This window comes from Notechis scutatus, chromosome 4 (genome assembly GCF_049901735.1).
Source record: "Notechis scutatus isolate UNSWTSFEM ecotype Mainland chromosome 4, rNotScu1.2, whole genome shotgun sequence".
Taxonomy (NCBI): domain Eukaryota; kingdom Metazoa; phylum Chordata; class Lepidosauria; order Squamata; family Elapidae; genus Notechis; species Notechis scutatus.
This window is the reverse complement of record NC_142012.1, coordinates 155,035,676-155,048,549: the sequence shown is the minus strand read 5'-3', so window position 1 is coordinate 155,048,549 and position 12,874 is coordinate 155,035,676. Positions and strand designations below refer to the sequence as shown.

Here is a 12,874-nt window from a genome sequence, read left to right as displayed (position 1 = left end):
TATTGACTGTTGCTGATCGTCATTATTCTTGGATTGATGTGAGTCTATTACTGAACTGTTTATGACACTGGATTTTGTTATTTGGATTATCCCTGAATTGAAAACTGACTGCTTTAACCGTGTATGACTTGGACTGCTTGTTGGACTTTGCTTAACTGTTTACTGGAAGTAAAACCTACATTTCAATATTCAGTGTATCTGTGTGCTGGTTGTGTGTTATTCAATACCACTCTCACTACGTTTCCCTGGTTGCACTCATTCTCCTAAAGGAGAATTACCTCAACAAGGTTCTCTTGTCTCATCCATGTATGGTTTGTTCCAGTCGTCCACTTATCGGATTGTTCCATATCTCATGTGGACCTTGTTAATCTAGGTGACATCTGAGGCAGGAATTGGCCAGTCAACCAGACATTTTGGTAGAAGACAAGACAAGATTGAAATAGAAGTCCTAAGTGATGGCAACATCGGGAAGAAAGACAATGAGAAGCTGGAAAAGTACTAGGGCCTCAAAGGGGAACTAGAAAGGACGTAGGAAGTAAAGACCAAAGCAATCCTAGTGGTGGTCGAATTGGGGCTGGGACTCCTAATCTCCAACAGATCCAGAAATAGCATAAGAATGCTCTATTCAGAAGAGGTCAGTGCTAAGAACAGCTAAGATACTCAACCCTCAAACAGTGCAGAACCCTCAAACTCTCAGACCTATGTTAGAAGACCTGAGATTGAGAAACACATACTTTCCATAAGGTTGAGAAGGGATTTTGTTTTATAAACAAAACTGCAGATACAATTGATAATGTATTGTATATTTGTATACACTTGTGTGCATACACTGTAGAAATAATTGTTCCTTCTTGTTTCATTCCTTCTTCCAAAATTGCTAGTGGTTAACCATTAGCTACTTCTACTCCAGATTCCAATAGTACGTTGATGCCTTTATCAGGAGCAAAGCACAGAGAAAGCAAACAGAGAAATTGTTTCCTACTAGTACATAGTGTTTATGGCTTTAAAAGCTCAAGGCTGACATGTACCATGAGCAATAAAATTATCAATGGATAATTTCAGTTTATACCACAACATGCATTTAAAATCACTGTTGCTAAAATTCTGTCCTTTGGCAAAGCCCAAGCTTACTACTCCATAAACTGTTGGTCTTCCAATTTCTGTTATCTTGACTTATAAAGGGCAGTGTCCCTTCAAACTGCAGGCCAGACCAATGGCTGTTAACTAGATCAGTTTTCCAAACCTGTTGCTTTCTAGTTGTTTTTTTCAAGAGGCAATTTGACTTTCTTGTTTTTCTTTGAAGACATTTTGTTTCTTACCCAAGAAGCTTCTTCAGCTCTGACTGGATGGTGGGGAATGGAAGGATTTATACTCCTTGCAGAAAGCTGGTTATTTGCATTTGCATTCTTTTAAAGAGTCATTGAGGCCACCAAGAGGTTTGTCAGCGTCATCAGGGTGACCTGAGTAGTGCAAATGAGTGTGGAGCCTTCTTGGAACTGCAAAGGGGACTGTGTTGTAGACTGGAGGTAGATGATGTTGTATAATAATGCAAACGATCTGCAAGGAGTATAAATCCTTCCATTCCTCACCATCTAGTCAGAGCTAAAGAAGCTTCTTGCATGAGAAGTGAAACATCTTCAAAGAAAACCCAGAAAGTCCAGTTGCCTCTTGAAAAAGCACCTGGGACAAACATGGCCTGGATGACTGAGAATCTCCATAGACACTGTTGCTTTCTATATGTCTTGAAATTATATTTCCTGGAATTTTATACAGTTTAATCTATATCAAAAGGGTAAAACTATCTTATGGAATCTGCTGTGAAGAAGAAGAAAAAAATCATGGTTGGCTAGTTCTAATCCACTGTTTTTCACATAAGTGCCTCCTTTGCAATCATCATGGAAACACTTCAGAGGCTGAAATTTTCCCTGTTGCATTTTTTTTTACCTTAGTTATAAAATACTTAATTCAGAATGGAGGAAAAAATAATAGAAAAGACTGGATTTCAATAATCCAAGACCCTGCCCCTGCCCCCCCAAAAATAGTAGCAGTCATATTTGGGCAGAGAGACAACAAGAAAAAAAAATAGATGCAGAAAACTGACTGTTTGTAAGGAACTCTTGAGACAAAGCAAATACCCAAAGTTAAGAATAGTGAGAATATTATTTGTCAATTGCGTGCTTCAACAAGAGTCCTGGAAAAAGAAAATAATTTCATAGTTTCTACTTTTTTCTTGTGGATGGAAAAAACCTCATCACTTTATTAAGTGGTTGTCCTTCCGTGATTGATAAACTGGGTAGTTTATAATGCAGTGCAGAGAACTTCAGAAACCTATATGGGACATCTTCAAAGAGCTTCAATGAAATGAAGCAATGTGCCATTCACAATACTTGCACCTGTCCAAACAACCAAATGGTTTTATTCATATGACATATGAGAGCCAATGGGTCTAGTGGTTAAGGCACCAATCTAGAAATTAGGAGGACATGAGTTTTAAGTCCCACCTTAGACCATGAAAATTTGCCTGGGTGAATTTGGGCCAATCACCAGGACACTGTAAGTTCTAGTCCTGCCTTAGACATGAAGGTGTGTTGGATATGTTTGCCGTCTTATTTGGGGGGGGGAAAGTGATATAAATAATATAAATTTTGTGAAATAAAACTGATTTGTTTCCATTATCCTTTGTAAAGGTTTTCATTGTAAAGAAGAAATAAAAGAATAATAATGAAAACACAAAATTAATTTATGTGGTAAGTGAATAAACAATGCAATCCATCTGTGGAAATTGAATTCATAAGGGTAGTTACTTAGATTGAGAAACTATCTCTATGCTTTGATGAGATTGGAGATATATAACACGTTGACATATAAGCAGGAGCACCTGGCTGGAGCAATGCTGTTGGAGTTATCTTAAAAGTTATATACCATTAACATGTTAGAAATGTGCAGATTTAATACATTTAGTTTTCATAAATCAGGAATGAGCAGAAAGAGGAGATTTACAATGAATTGAATTCAGTTGTGTACCAATAATGAAAATCACCATGTATTCGGAGAAGAATACTCCTGGGAGAAAAAATATCCAGGAAAAATCAAGATTGGACTTGCAAGCTTGATTTGATACTGATCAAAATTCCAAGGCATGTTCATGCTATCTCTTAAATTTTACCATAAATTCATTCACTGGTGGGAATGAATTTAGCTAGCAAAGTTCTATCATTCCTGGTATGTTTATGTTTATTCCTATTTTTAGCTGTTATGTTGGGTCATCCTTTTACTTGTATTTTTCCACTGAATTGCCTAGCTGCCTCAGGCTATTTATGTCTTCATTCTCCTTAGTTGAAGCTACACCCTTGTTTGTGTTTGTAAGAGAGAGAGTTGAGAATGCAGGGGCTGAATATATTTCATAACTCAAGAAATCGGAACTGATATTCCAGATTTGTGCCTGCAGCCTTGGCATTTACCAGGACTTCTAATTTTCTTTTTGTTTTGATTTTAAATAAACTAATAAACAGGTAGTCAGCAAATTGGGAAGCCAAGAACCATCTGACAACATCTCCTATATTTCCTACAGTGCCTCTGGGCTGCCCCTATCAATTCGGAACACATAATTCAAAAATGGCTACAAGCCAACACTTTGCTTGGAATTATGTTTTCCTTTGGAGAAAAAGAACTGTTGGGATCAGGATGCCAAGAGTCTCCCAAAATTTTAGAAAGAAGGATGAGAAGCAACCTTGTTAAATATCTTTTTGGTAAACACATGTATGGATTCATGCCACAATAGCTGCTATTTTATGAATCAATAAACCCCACTCCATATAGGTAGTCATCAACTTACACTTAGTTACAACGGAGTACCCCAAGCCTACTTACAACCTGATTCTAAATTGCAACAGCCACCCCCTTCCCATGACCATGTGATTGCATTTTGGGTCATTAACAACTGCCCTGCATGTATAACCATCTGCAACACCCCACAATTACATGACTGCAAATTACATTGTTGTTATTTTTTTTGCCAGAAATTGGTGTTTACTTTCAGTTTCTGGAAATAAAAACAAATTGTCCACCTCAGACCATTGTCCACCTCATACCATAAATCTATTTAACCAACATGGTGATTCACTTACCGACTGCTGTAAAAAAAAGGATGTAAAATCGAGCTTAGCCACATGGATACCTGTTTAGCAATTGGAAAGACTTATGGCCATAATTCTGGGCTTATGGTTCTAAGGTATGGTTCTAAATTGGTGACTATCTGTAGCAGTTGAGAAAGGGCTTAACATGGCCTGTTCTCAATTTTTATTTATTTGTTTGTTTGTTTGCCAAAGATGTACAAGATAGCAGGTTTAAGTATAAACATAAACATAAACAAAGGAAGTAAATACAGGTCAATGGGGACAGCAGAACAGGGACAATAGGCACATTGGTGCACTTATGTACGCCCCCTTTATGGACCACTTAGGAATTGGGTGAGGTCCACAGTAGACAGTTTGAGGTTGAAGCTGTGAGGGTTTGAGCCTGTAACAACAGAGTCGGGTAGAACATTCCAGGCGTTGACCACTCTGTTGCTGAAGTTGTATTTTCTACAATCGAGTTTGAACCTTGAGTTTGAATTGATTGTTTGCCTGCATATTATTGTGATTGAAGCCGAAGAAGTCATTGACAGGTAATATGTTATAGCAGACAATTTTATGTACTATGCTTAGATCGGACTGCAGGCGGCAGAGTTCCAGATTGTCCAAGCCCAGAATTTCAAGCTTGGTGGTATAAGGGATTCTTATTGTGAATAGAAGAGTGGAGTACTCTTCTCGTGAAATACCTCTAGACACACTCGATCATGTATATGTCAGATATACAGTGTGGATTACAGCAAATGAGCTGTATCTTCCAAATATGGCTGGGTCTCCAAAAGAATTTGAATGTAAAGATTTCTTAAGGTTTCATCCTTATCTATGTCTCTATGATAGAAACAGAGCAAGGTGGACATTTTTGAACCCCTGGCTCAACATTGCAAAAGTATTTTATTTCCATGTGTCGCTTGACCTTTCTAGAAGGCACAGCTACAAATCTGAACAGACAAAGAATAAAAAATCAGCCCTCAGATCCACTCAGTGGGCTGCCTCTTTTTCTCTTGTGCCTTACAAGAAAATAGAGACTTTTGGCTCCTGCTATATTAGTTAGGCTGCTGTGCTATGCAACAATCAGGCAGGTGCACCTGGAAAAATTGGAAAATCTCCTAAATCCAAGTGAGTTGAAAACCCAGAGATGGAAAGCTGGAATTCTTCTCTTCGTTTCCAATTGAAACGGTGTACCATTTTAAGGAAAACAGTTTTAACCCTGCCTTCCTTTTTGTTTTCTCATCTGCAAAAATCAACAGTTCCAGGTTTCTATGTGATTCATCAATTAAGCTGAGTTTGCTTCAGCCAGGCTGAAAGCATAGTCCACTCATTTGCAATTTGGCAATAGCAGATAATCCATTTGCCAGTCTATCCATTAAAAAAAAAAAAAAAGACTTTCCACAGTCGGAAACCACATGTTAAGTTTTGCTTTGCAAGCTTTTGCACCAAATAAACATGGCTTGGCTTTGCAGGCAATGTGAGGCTTACTCAAAGGAGGAAATGCCTTCCTGCTATTTATTTTTTAAATATTTTGTTTGTTCATTTAAAGGACTTGCTGTTTCTCTCTTTATAATTTTTGGGAATGAACAATGCAAATCAATGCAGAGCAACCCAAACACCACTGAATTAAGTGAGCATGGCACCCCCACATGCAGAAAATAATTAATCATATGTATAGTCAATATCACCGATTTGTTTAGAGAATAGAATAAATCCCATCCTTGCAAAAAAAAACAAAAAAAACCTATGGCCTTATTGTGCAACAAGAGAAGGAAGACTGTAGAAGAAGCCCTAAAATACTCTGAGAATGAGTTAAGAATAAAACAAAAGCCTCTTTCATTGGGAAGGATTTTGGGGAGGGGGCAGAAGATTATATACCTTAGTAAGACTTATTGCCGTGCAGAGATTTGTTGTGCTGTTTTGTTTTCCTTGCCCATAGCTGAATCCCACTGTACGTGTACAGGGTGACCATGTCTGTGATTCTATCTCCTCTAATACCAGTCATAACAGAAGACTTTCTGTCTGTGATTTGTCAGCCTTATGCTTTTCCATACCGTTCCTATCAATTAACTGGTTCATGAGGAAGATAGGTTATTTCTGTCTTGTTGTGTTTGAGTAAAAAAAACAACAACCATTGAAATAGGAAAAAGCAATTAATTGAGACATTGTGCCAGGCCTTTGGTTGGCTTTATTCTCAGTTCATGTGCAAAAAAATGACAACTAAATGCATAACAGACCCTAGCTCTGTAAAGGACCTTGGAATACTCATCTCTAATGATCTAAGTGCTAGAGCCCACTGCAACTACATAGCCAAAAAGGCATTAAGAGTTGTTAACCTAATCCTACGTAGCTTTTTCTCTGGTAATATCACACTACTAACCAGAGCATACAAAACATTTGCTAGACCAATACTCGAATACAGTTCATCAGTCTGGAACCCACATTACGTATCTGATATTAGCACAATTGAGAAAGTCCAGAAATATTTCACAAGAAGAGTTCTCCACTCCTCTACTCGTTGTAGAATACCTTATGCCACCAGACTTGAAATTCTAGAACTAGAAAACCTTGAATTACGCCGTCTTCGGTCTGATTTAAGCATGGTATATAAAATCATACATTGCAATGTCCTACCTGTCAATGAATACTTCAGCTTCAACCATAACAACACAAGAGCACACAATAGATACAAACTCAAAGTTAACCGCACCAAACTTGATTGCAGGAAATACGACTTCAGCAATAGAGTGGTCAATGTTTGGAATACTCTACCCGACTCTGTAGTTTCTTCCCCAAACCCCAAAAACTTTAACCTTAGACTGTCTACTATTGACCTCACCCCTTTCCTAAGAGGTCTGTAGGGGGCGTGCATAAGCGCACCAACGTGCCTACCGTCCCTGTCCTATTGTTTCTTATTCTTCTTTTATTTTTCTTATATGTACCCATTTCATGTATTCACAACTATGTATACACTTATACTTATTATCTTGTAAACAATTGGCAAATCAAATAAATAAAAATAAAATAAATAAAAAATAAATAAATAAAGCATGGGTAAGGTTGTTGCTAGTATCTATAAAACAAGTCTACTATCTTCATGGATTCAATACTGGCAAGTAAACCCAATGATGAAATTATCCAAAGAAAAAGAAAGGAGGAGGAGAAGGAGGTGCAGGGGAAGAGTGAGAGAGAAAGGGAGAGGGAAAGGGAGAAGGAAAGGGAAAGGAAGAGAGAAAGGAGAGAAAGGAAGAGGAAGAGAGAGAAAAAGAGAAAGAGAGGCTGAGTATAGCTGAATATGATTTTCTAACAGTTGGGTGCACCTTTATTGATTATGCTTGAGAAATACAAATTTATATACACAATGCACATTAGAATCTATGGTGAGATAGTTATTAGTTTAAAAAGAGCCACAGGGCATTGTGGTATTCAGTATTAAGATTTAGAAGTATGTTTAACATACTTGGAAGTTCTTTTCTACAACATAATCTCCTTGTAGAATAAACAAAGAGATTAAATTTAAATCTCCTTAAATTTAATGAATACATAAACCTTTCACCAATGACAATTTGGCATAATATTTTGGATTGGACTGTTTTTAAGGAAGATTTTGTTGTGTTGTTTTGAATAGATAGATAGATAGATAGATAGATAGATAGATAGATAGATAGATAGATAGATAGATAGATAGACAGACAGACAGACAGACAGACAGACAGACAGACAGACAGACAGACAGACAGACAGACAGACAGACAGACAGACAGACAGACAGATAGATAGATAGATAGATGGGGGGAGGTTTCATGGAACCTCAATGATTCACCACATATTTAACTGGAGATACTGGGACATGAACATGCTTAACCATGAATATGTTAGTTCTTCTGTAGTGCATTACTTAGTGGAAAACATAATTGATGAAGAGAAGTAGTTGGTTTGTATTTTTCTTTTCCTAAAAATGTGCTGGTCTGACACCATTGAACCAAAGACCTTATTTCTCTATGAAATTGTTAGAAAGTCCAAAAGCCCTAGAGCTCAATAGGAATGTTTCCATTTTTATTCAAAGATGACTGTAAAAGTAGCTCAGAACAAGAGTACAACCTGCCAACATGTCATATGTGAACATTAGAATGTGGCTCACACCACAAGAGAATCCCTGAATTCTGTTACTTGTGGTTGAAAACCATGTAGTCATTGATTTCAAGACTATGTGCCTGCCATTTCCAACTATTTAATTCAGCTACTTGTCATGGCCCACATGAGATTCTCTCACAGCACACATCTTGAAATTCATGTTCTGTTGCATTGGTGCATGCACAGCAGCTGTTCTAATACATCACATTTCCTCTGGGTAGTAAAATAACCCACTTTCTGATTTGCACAAGACATTAAGCCATCAACGATGTAAATTGGCTGGGTTGGCCGCACACTAAGCCACCCAAAAACAAATAAACAACAATAACAACAAAAACAAGGTTAAAAGGAACCAAGCTTTGCGCACTCTGCACATGGAGTCATTAGGTGTTTAACAGCCTTGATTAGATGCGTTGTATGGGCACAGTATGAGGAAGAATGCTTGTTGTTAAAAGGCCTTTGCAAATTCTGATACAAAATGACCTGACTCCTAAATTAATGTGGCATTCAACCATTAATTAAGTCACACTCTGCATATTTCCCAAGAGTACCACAATGAAAAAGAATGTCAAGATGCTTGGAAAGGAAATATTTTCTGGAGGGATTTGATTCAAAATGCATAATTTAATGTAACTTTTACATGACCATTTTCAAAAAGGAACTGGGGAATGAAATAGACTAGACTTATTGATGGACGCATAAAAAGATGGGATGAACCATAAATATGAATTTGTTCCACCAACCAGATCCACAGCCAGTTCCTGAGAATTCCCAGAGCTGCATGCAGACCCCATCCCTTTTTTTCCTGATTTCTAGATATTCCTAAAAAAGTCATAAGACTTCCCACCCTGGAAAACATTACAACTGTAGTGGAAATACCACTGTAGGTTTAATATCAAACCAACCACAACAAAAAGTCAACTAAACTTCACCTAACCCTGCTCCCAATCCCAAAATACAAAAAAGACCCCCCCACACAAAAAATTACGAACCAGTCCAGGTATACTTAATATGACCTAATCTATTTTGCATTATTATGTCCTACAGCTGCATCAATTGTCAGTTCCCACATGCTATCAATGGGATGAAAGTGCTTAGTACAATACAGTGGTAAGATTCAAAAAATGGCTTAGTGGGCGTGGCTTGGTGAGCGTGACAGGGGAAGGATACTGTAAAATCTCCTTTCCCACCCCACTCCAGAGGAAGGATACTGTAAAATCTCCATTCCCTCCCCACTCCTGCAGGAAGGTTACTGCAAAATCACATTCCCTCCCCACCCCACTAACCTGCTTTCCAGCTCTGTTCTCCTGTGCAAGGCAACAAAAGAAGAACCAGCCAATCAGCTGGGACTCAGAAGGCAGTGAATAGGTGGGAGCGGGGCCAGTCAGAGATGGTATTTGCTGGTTCTCCAAATTACTCAAAATTTCTGCTATCGGTTCTCCAAAACTGGTCAGAACCTGCTGAATACCACCTCTGGTACAATCCCATCTATTCTTCCATCACAGCTGCACCTGTCAGGCCCTTCATTTGAAACAGGCCAATGCTAAAGATCGGACACAACCTAATGCCTAATAAGCAGTGATATTAAACCTAAATTACAAAAATTCAGATGGTCACTTGATAGGAGTACATCTTTGCTGGCATCTCATAGTCCTCTAGATCTTCACAGTCCAGACCCTGACTACTAGCAATCAGTAAAGGGAAAACAGCCTCTTTGAACTGAATGCCTGCACACTTTCTCCCTGTACCAATTTATACCCTGCTGACTTCAAGCTAAACCAGGAAAAATTGAAACTCTTATGAATTTAAATATCCACATCTATAAAATATTTTTAAAAAAATCCAGAAAGTTATATTACTACATTGTTTCATAAATTCTGGAGGACATAGACAGAGAAAAAGAAAGAAAAAAGAGAGAAATGACATGCAACAGGATTGACAAAATCCTTCTTCAAAACTGTGTGAACATAATAGATTGTGTGAACCTCCTATGCATGCCTACAAACGTCATCTGATTGTCAGTCAAATAGATTCTCTTTCTAAATCACCATCTTATTCAAGAAGAAATCCCTAGAAATTATGAGGCAATCATACTGCATAATCCAGATTGAGGGCCAATCAAGAGCTAAAAGTATTGACTCCACAAGCCTATACATCAGGAGTACTTTGGCCAAAACGGTAGCTCCGAAGATCACCTGGAAGCGAACTGGTTTCCTCTGATGATCAGCTGTTGGGCCCACCTGCCCGCCCTGGCTCCATACTGACTTTTATTTCCTGCTTTTGATGCTCAGCTGCATCGCACAGCACAGCACATGGCCGCGCGTCGGCTGTTGAAGAGACAGGGAGAGTGCAGGAGTGCAGGAGAAAATCAGTAGGAACGACTCTGCAGGCATGCAAAGTGCACGTTTTCCACATGCAAGTGCAAAGTGCACGTGCGTACGCAAAGCATGTCCACCAAGCCATGCCCACCAAGCCAGTGGTAAACCAATTTGAATCCCACCCCTGCTATACAAATGCCTATACTTATTTGATAAGATATTTACTGTAGTTTATATGCCATTACATTCCAGAAACTCTAAGCACTTTATAATAGCAAAAAAAACCAAAAACCAAAATCACCTGGTGTTAGGAAGAATAAAAGAACATGCACATAAACAAACAACCCTTGATAACAATATCCAGACCAATGTACCTACACTTTTGGGGTAACAGGATCATTCATTTCATCCTGCACCTCCCTCCAGAAAAGCCATCTTGAGTCTTCAAAAACTTCCCCAAGATTGGACAACCCAAATATAATGTAGTTAGTTGTCCTAGTGGAGGGATTCATCACAGAAAATGTTGAATCCTGGGGTCCTTTCAATGCCATATGCCATCATACCATGTTGCAACAACATCAGAATGTATTTCAGTTATCTGCTCAGAGGGATTGTATAATGATAGTAATTTCTGTCTTAAGAACTCAGTGAGTAGATGGAAGTACAACAATGTTGTAAGCATTCTGTGATTGCTAAGTAGCAAATTGCATTCAAAAGGTTTAGCAAAGGAATGACATCAAAACATTTACCACTAAGAAAACAAACAAAGTGTTTGGTAGGCTACCGTCAGGCTTCTTAATCTGGATTATACAGAAGCGACCGAAACAATTTTCTATACTATAGAATCTATAGCATCCAAATACAAGCCAAAGCATCAACCTTCTACCAATTACTGTCTAAAGTAGCCCATTTTTATTTGTCCATCCCCCAGCCTTGGTATGTTTGCACAAAAATAGCCATTATCAAACTTTACGGCAGTAGCTACAAAATAAGTTAAGTGGTTTTTCTAAATAAGAGTTGGATTTTTGAAGGCCAATTTATCTCCTCTTCTGATAAAAGTGCCGGTTAACTAGCAAATTACTGTATTTTGTTGGTTATAACATATTACCTTCTCACTTACTTGATTCCTCACTGAGAAACATACTCTTGCTTTCCTTTCCTTTCTCCTCCTCCTCCTCAAATAAATCTCCTCCGTGAAATAAAACTGCAAAATTGCCAAGTCCCTGGAATGTCACACTGATTTCTATCCATCTGTGGCACCTTTCACCCTGTTAAAACTTCAGGAAAATCCAACCATAATGAACTGAAGCAGCATTTCCATCCCACCCACCCACCCCATCACCACAAACCCACAAAAAAAAAGCAAGGGTGGGGTTTTTCTCCCTCATTGCCCAAGAACGTTCACATGTACCAGCAGAGCCACACCAGTATACTTGTCCGTGCAGAAAACGGCCCATTAACTGCCTTGAAATTTAATCCTGCTCAGGGCTGACTACAAACATGATCTCATCTGTTGCACACATAGAGACATTTACACACACACTCACCTGGTAAGGGAGAATTTGGGAAGTCTATATCCTTCTCTGCCATGTTCTATGCATCATGGGGTATGTGATTGTGTGTACGTGTTGAGTTTGCGGAAAGAAGGTAGTGGAATCGGTGATGAAGGAAGTTTGACCTCCTGGTTTCCTACGCTGCATGTAACCGTACACCTAATTAGCAGTTTACCTTCCTCAGTTACCTGGGCTTGCCTGACCTGTTTTGCTATAAAGTGACATCACCTCTTTTGATCTCTCCAGTTGAATTTACATATTCTTCAGACACAATAACCAGTTGATTGACTTTTGGCTCCACCTATCCAACCTAGTCCCTCTCTCCTCTCCCTCCTTCCCTCCTTCCTCCTTGCTCTCTCCTCTCATTTTTAATCTGCCCTAGTCTTTTTTTTTTTTTTTTTCCAGAGAAAGCTGTCTGCTCAAACTCCGTGATTTTCAGGGCCTTTTCTGAGTTACTATACTGAAACCTAGGGTTTTCTGCAAGAAACTGGAATGAATTTGGACTCATCGGAAGAAGCCCATGGATATATTTCTATATAGAGAGGGGGAATATAATAGTCTAGGTTTAAAACAACTATTTGAAGCTTCATTTTCCCTGTCAAACTGCACATGCCAACCTTTTTATTCTCCAGAAATGCCTTGAGAATACCCCTGTGATTATTCTTTTTCTCTCAGACCCATGGAGAGGGAAGGGGAAATGCCCACTTTTCCATATTTTTCTAAATGTTTACTGGAATCATATTACTAATTA

General features: G+C 38.5%; 1 protein-coding gene across 15 annotated transcripts in view; it reads right to left on the bottom strand.

The window, feature by feature from the left end:
• The window catches only part of NAALADL2 (N-acetylated alpha-linked acidic dipeptidase like 2), a 625,547-nt gene extending 613,219 nt beyond the window's left edge, over positions 1-12,328 (bottom strand). For 4 of the 15 annotated variants that reach the window (XM_087965355.1, XM_087965353.1, XM_087965363.1 and 1 more), the window contains exons 1-2: positions 12,118-12,309; positions 11,679-11,847 (exon numbers count right to left, since the gene is read on the bottom strand). The gene's annotated coding sequence lies outside the window, so the exon portion shown is untranslated. Of the gene's footprint in view, positions 1-11,678; positions 11,848-12,111 lie in introns of all 15 variants that reach the window. The other 11 variants (XM_087965357.1, XM_026666581.2, XM_087965364.1 and 8 more) reach the window with 7 other exon arrangements.
• Between the last annotated feature and the right edge of the window lie 546 nt (positions 12,329-12,874).